General features: G+C 50.5%; 1 long non-coding RNA gene across 1 annotated transcript; it reads left to right on the plus strand.

Moving 5' to 3' along the window:
• Positions 1–5,587: 5,587 nt before the first annotated feature.
• On the plus strand, positions 5,588–6,282 carry LOC137665998 (uncharacterized). Its single transcript, XR_011048579.1, has 2 exons — positions 5,588–5,722; positions 6,027–6,282. It is a non-coding gene; the product is annotated as an uncharacterized lncRNA (long non-coding RNA).

Genomic DNA, 6,282 nt, shown 5'->3' on the forward strand with positions numbered 1-6,282 from the left:
CGCCGGGATCCCCCAGACTTGCTTTTCTCTTTCCCCCTCGTGTGAGAGGCAGCCTGGTATACGCTGAGGCTGAAAGCAAAGTTGCGAGAGAAAACAGCTGCTGGCGCTAAAAAGAAATCATCGCAGTCTTTCTAGAGCTAGAGACAATAAGGTCGTTTAAAAATTCCTCCTGATGTACTTATATGCTGCCAACACCCCCACCCCCTCCCCGCTGCTCTCCTCCCCCTGCTTTAAGGTTAAGGCTATGGAGTCAACAGTAAAGGAACAGTAAACTCCGAGAAAGCTGCTCAGAAGACGCTACCAAAAACCCCGATGGGCTGAAAAGTCCTTTATTTGCCAGGTAGTGCCGCTGGGTTGGGTTCCCCTGCAAACCCACGCGTGCCTTCGCACGCAGGGAGCGACGGGCGCCCGCGCCCACGTCCTGCCGGTGACAGCCTGGCAACGAGTTAAAAAACGCGTTTATTTTTGTTTGTTTAACTCCGGCGCTCCCAAACGTTTAAAACTCGTGGCGGCTCTTGGGCAAAGCTCGGTTTCCCGAAAGGTGCGGCCATGAGCGGCGGGGTCGAGGCAGAGCCCTATGTCGAGAGGGAGAAACCCACCAGAAGACTCGGGAAATGTCAGGCGCCCGACCTACACAGCCGCGCCGTATACTCACACACTCTTTCGGTTGCATATCTTTCTCCGCACCTCACACGGAGACCCCTCTTTCTCTACTTCTCCATCGTTTGCCTTTTTTTTTGTGTGTGTGTGTGTGTGTGTGCGCTTTCCCTTGGCCATCAGCACACGTTGTGTATCCAGGGTCGTCTTCAAGCAGGCTGGGGGGGAGATCCTGATAAAGAGCCGGCGGAGGCCCCTTGCACAAGCACACGCACATTAAAAGCAGGGGACTTGAAAATGGATTTGCACGCACACAGGGGATTGCGATCAATAGCCACCAACGTTTATGGCTTAGATTGTTAATGTGAAAGCTGGCCAAAAGAATGAAAATGAAAAATTAAAGGTGTCTGGTATCAATTACACGAAAAGTTATGCAATAATTTACTTACAGGGAGCCGAGGTGTATGCCTGCGTGTTCGTGTGCCTGTGTGTATGTCGTGCATGTGTGTGCAGACCCAGATGTATTTGTAGCTATCTCTCAAAAGCAAGGGAGTTTCTTTGTTAATTTTGCGGACTGTGTCACCCTTGCTGGGGATCAAAGATAAACACGATTAAAGGGATGGATGTTTGTCTCACATTTCTTAAGATAAGGACGCCCAGAGATGCCCAGTTTTGCCAAACATATACATGCAACTACAGAGAGTTGTGTGTATAGGCGCACGCACACACAGAGACTATCAATCAAATGTGCTCCTTTTCACGTTGAGTAGCGTGCAATCTGCAGTCTACACTCTATAGTCAGGAGTATTTCAGTCTTGAAGCTGTCTGGCCGAAGGATAAACGTCATTAGAAAAGAAAGAGCAAAATAATATTCATAATACCTCACCGTAGACCTATTCCCATTTATTGGAAATCGTATACTTTCATTTTTGTAAACTTGTGTTAAAATATATATTCTTGTGGGGAAGTGCTTAACCACGTCATCCCAGAAAAAAAATGTGTGTAAGATTTAAAATGCTGCTTTTACGTGATGTTTTGATTTATTTTCATGGTATGATTGTGTTTAAATACCAGTGCAATTCAGCCTGACCTCATCCTTCTCCAATGAAGTAATGCACACACCATTTGCAGTCTTTTAAACGTTTCGCTGGGAAATGCAACAGCGATGTCCACCAGCAGTTGTACTAATGGGAAGAATTCTTTTGAAAATCTTCGGGAAAACCTAAGAGGTGATGTGCATTTTCACACTAGGATTGCCACATTATTAGAGTGTTATTATTATTATTTATTATTTGTTAAGTGCTGGACCATGTCTTCAGGTATTGACAAGCATTAAATAAACCTTTTGCTTTCCTGATGCTGGGCAGAAATGTGTATTTTAAACGAGAACTTGTTTTCTAACCCTATACCCTGCTTTTAGATATTGCTGGGCATATTTTGCTCAAGAAGGACACAGATAGAAAGCAGCTAGAGGCTATCACAAAGAGTCCAGTAACGTAAATATAATAGGGTCAAAGAACAGTATAACAGGATCCTTCTGCTATTTTAAAGTCAGCCAAATGTGACTGTAGTACCTAAAATTTGCCGTAAATTCTAGTATGACAACAAATCAGAATGTATAACTAAATCTCCTAAATGTGTAGGACAAAGAAATGCCAACCATCAGTCTGAAAAAAAAAATCATAATCTGGCTAACATTCTTATGCCTAGGAGTTTCAGGGTTGTTTTTTTTTCTTCCTTTTTTTTTTTTTTTATTTTTCTTCTCTTTTTTTGGTAAACAAAGCAGCAATGGAGAGCTCTGCTAAATGTTTTTTAAGTTGTGTTTTTTCCGTGGGGGCTGGGGTGTCACTTGCGCACTAGAATTTTTTGCAATTTATAATCATCACGGGCTAAGACTATTTCTTGAGTTTGATACTCCTGGTAGTTTTAAAATACTTTTTAGCAGGAGTTTCTGGACACATACTACATGCCATGTTGTTTACTGACCCATAATCAAAATGCAGTGACCTTCTACCCTTTTTTTGCCCCTTGACCCATGCTGAATTCAATGCAGCCTTTATAAATTTGCAAATCCTTGGCCGTAAAGGGGATTTGGTGAGGCTTTGTTCTGAAAGGATCCTAAAAGTTTGCATTTTTAATTAGACAAAGGTAAAGCAACAAACACTGGGAAATAAGATCCTCTCCTGCACATAGGTGATCGCTCTTAATTTCTACACCGGGGAACTACATCTTTAAAAACATACCTGCAAACTGAAAAGCAGTTGGAAACGTAGGAGATCAGGAGGTTATGAATTGCACCAAATTAGCAATGTGGTACAAATCACTTTCATGACGTAAGGGATGGCCAGGCCACAATCTTCCGGCACTCCTCATCTCCAAGGACCGTGTGGATCCTGGTGACCCGGGGAGAGCCAGCGATTTGGTCTGGAGCTACAGGCGCATTCCCTTATCTCCTTTGCTATCAGTCAGTTTAAAGGACACCGTAATTATGATGGTGATAAAACAATGCCCGCTTATGTGTGCTGAATAAATAGAGAATGTTTACAGCCACAGAATGTTTCAATTCCAATTAAATACTATCAAAGAAAAGCCTCTCTCCCTCCCTCCTTCCTTCCCTCCCTCTCTCCCTCCCTCCCTCCCTCCCTCTCCCCCCACAACTCCCTATTTACCTTGCTGGTTGTAATATGGCCCTATGAAATAAACCGGCCCTCCAGTTTGTCATTAAGGCCACATTGGGGGGAGGGGAAGAAAGGGGGGGGAGGGGGACAACACGCACTCCCGGTCCCACAATTACTTGGGTCGCCTGCATCCTCTCTTTTCTTTTTTTTTTTTTTTTTTTTTTGTAATTTGTTTATTTTTCAATTGGCAAAGGCGTGATGATGCGGGGGGAAAAGGCATTTAAGGATCCCGCTCCAACCACCCGCCGAGGGAGTTGGGCTGAATCAATCCGGTGCCCCCGGGCGCTGCAAGAGGGGGCTGCCTCCCCTGTCCCCCACCCGGGGACCGGGGTCTCCCCACCGCTCCTCTTCCCTCTGCGGCGGGGAACCGTGGAAACGGAAGCCTGAAAATGCATCCAGCTCACTAAGACACAAGGATCATTTCAAATATTCATTGTATCAGCAAATCTCATCATAATCAGATTAAAGCAAGGTTTGGGGGGGAATTGCCCGGGTGCTAAACGCCGACTGGACTACAAAGAAAGCAGAAAACGGGTTCCTCTCCCCTGCCCTGGTCGCACGGAGGAAAAAAATGAAAAGCAGTATTTTTTGTGAGAAAGAGACATTTTAAAAAGCTGTGATTCTACATTCCACCTTGAGTAGCACGCTCCTCTTGGAGGCTGTTTCCCTTTTTGTATTTCTATATGATGCTCCTATTTATTTTAAACTCCAGTCAGAAAAGATTCGCGCTGCGGAATAGACTGAAGTAGATTTTCTCCACGACAGTTTACTTTTAGCTCATCTCAGCTGAGGGTACAGCTTTTCTACATTCAAGCTTTAAAATGTATATTTCATGGTGTTCTCTGGGGTGAAGTGCTTATATGCATTTTGTGGAAGTGAGTGAGGAATTGAGCGCATTGTCAGGTCTGCTAGGTAGACGCAGGCCCTTTCCTTTTGAAAGTTTAGACCTCCAATACCCTCAATTCTACTGGCAGAATTAGGATGGACTTGGAGGGTCCTAAACGTGACCATTCACTAAGGCGGGGGGGCTACAGCTTGCAACAACGTGCTTGGCAACTTAATCTTACGCTAAAAAGAGCAGTGAGCAAAAAAGAATGGAATACAAACTCTCCCGACATTTGTAGTCCTTCCAAGGCGGACCGTGCATTTTACAGCTGATGGGAACGTGTGTGTTTTGGAGCAAAAAGGAGCGAAGGTAAGTGTTTGTCCTTGTATCCGCCACTTCGGGTAGAAACAATGAAAGAACAAAGGGAACCACTTCTCCGTGTGAACATTCCACATTTTCCTCCTCTGTTTGAGTCTCGTTGCGAAGGGCTGGCGGGGGGGACTCCCTTAAACTTTGCCTTTAGAGGCTGTGCGGCGGCGACGGGGGTGCAAGGGCCGGTGAGAAAGTTTGCGGAGCGATGTAAATAACCCCCCGTTTGCCGCCGGAGACCGCCGCAGCAGCCGTGCCCGCCTGCCAGGAGAAGTTGCTGCTTTCATGGCTCTGAACTCGCCGCAGAGTCTCCACGACGGCGAATCGCGGCCAGTGGGAGCGGGGCCACCTCGGGCGCCCCCGAGCCGGGACCTTTGTGTGCGGGGTCTCCCCCGAGCCCCGGGACCCCCGCTGCCGGGAAGGACGGATCTCCCTGGTAACTGCGGGGTGGCGAGAGAGGAAGCGGAGGGAGGCTGGGAGGCGGGGGTGTGTGGGGGAATCTGCAGTTATTTGCAAATCAAATAAATTGCATCAAAGAGCAAAGCGCGGGTGGCGGTGTGTGTGCAAACAAACATCGCCGGCGCTCGGCCCCGCGGAGGGCTCGGGGCGGCGGGGGCGCAGCCGCGCCGCGAACCGTTAAAAGGGCGGCGGGCAGGGCCCGGGCCGGTCCCCGTCCCGTCCCCCCGGAGGGCCGGCAGCGCGGCCCCGCCGCCCGCCCGGGACACACAGACGGGCGGTGTTTACAGCCGAGGCGGGCGGCAGCCCCAGCTCGCTGTGAGGGAAGCGCGGGGCCCTGCGGGGCCGCGCCTGGGCCGTGTGGCGGTGGCGGCGGGGCCGGCCCGCCCGCCCGCCATTGGCGCGAGCGCGGGGACTCTCGGCCGCCGACCTTTCACCCTTCCCCCCCGCCCGCCGCTTCCTTTGCCGCCCGACCACTTTCCTACCCACAATTCCCCGCGCCGGCCGCGCTCGTGCCTCCCCCGCCCCCACCCGGGAAAACCCGAGCGCGGCGGAGCCGCGGGGAGCGCCCAGCGCCGGGGCGGGGCGGGATGGGATGGGGCGTGTCCCTGTGGCGGCGGCGGTAACGGCCGGCTGGGGGCGGGGAGAGGCTCAGACGGGCCCGGACCGGCCCGGCCGCGTTTGAACGGGGCGTGAGACGGATTGAAGCGCTGGCTGAACGCCGCGCGGGGCGGCGGGGGAATCCCCTCCGTGACCGTCACGGCGGGGGGGACCCGGACCGAGACCCGCAGGACCCGTGTGGGAGCGGGGAGGAGGGAAGGGGTCCCGGGGGGGGGCGTCCGTCGGGGAGGGGGAAGTCCTTACCGGGTGGGGGGCGTGAGGACCCTGCCTGCCCGGGTCTGGGGGGAAGACGGGGCGCCGGGAGGGGCATTTGCCTGTTGAATGTTACTGGTTGTCGTTAATCTTGTGCTTTAAAGTACCTTGTCAGTGGCTTTAAGGAAATCGAATGTGACATTAATCAAATCACACAAATGTAAACATTTATAAGTTAAATCCTAATATTATGCAATTATTTAAATCAAGCCGTGTTTTTTCTTCAGCGTCGTGTTGTAGCTCCTGCTCTCTTCTTCGCGTGTGCTGAGTTTCCCGATGGATCCCGGTGTCTCGGTTCCTGCTATACGGTGTTTTTAACGTGGTGGCCAGAAACACGCCGTCCTGCTGGACTTCGGGTTGTGGGTGGCAAAGTAGGCACCGCTGTGGTTTAAACATAGCTGGGTCTCCAAACCAAGCCCATCAAAATTAAAGAGCAGCATGCTTTGCATAAATTTGAGGATGAAACCCTCAAATAATACCTTG

The sequence above is a fragment of the Nyctibius grandis genome, chromosome 7, assembly GCF_013368605.1.
Source record: "Nyctibius grandis isolate bNycGra1 chromosome 7, bNycGra1.pri, whole genome shotgun sequence".
Taxonomy (NCBI): Eukaryota; Metazoa; Chordata; class Aves; order Nyctibiiformes; family Nyctibiidae; genus Nyctibius; species Nyctibius grandis.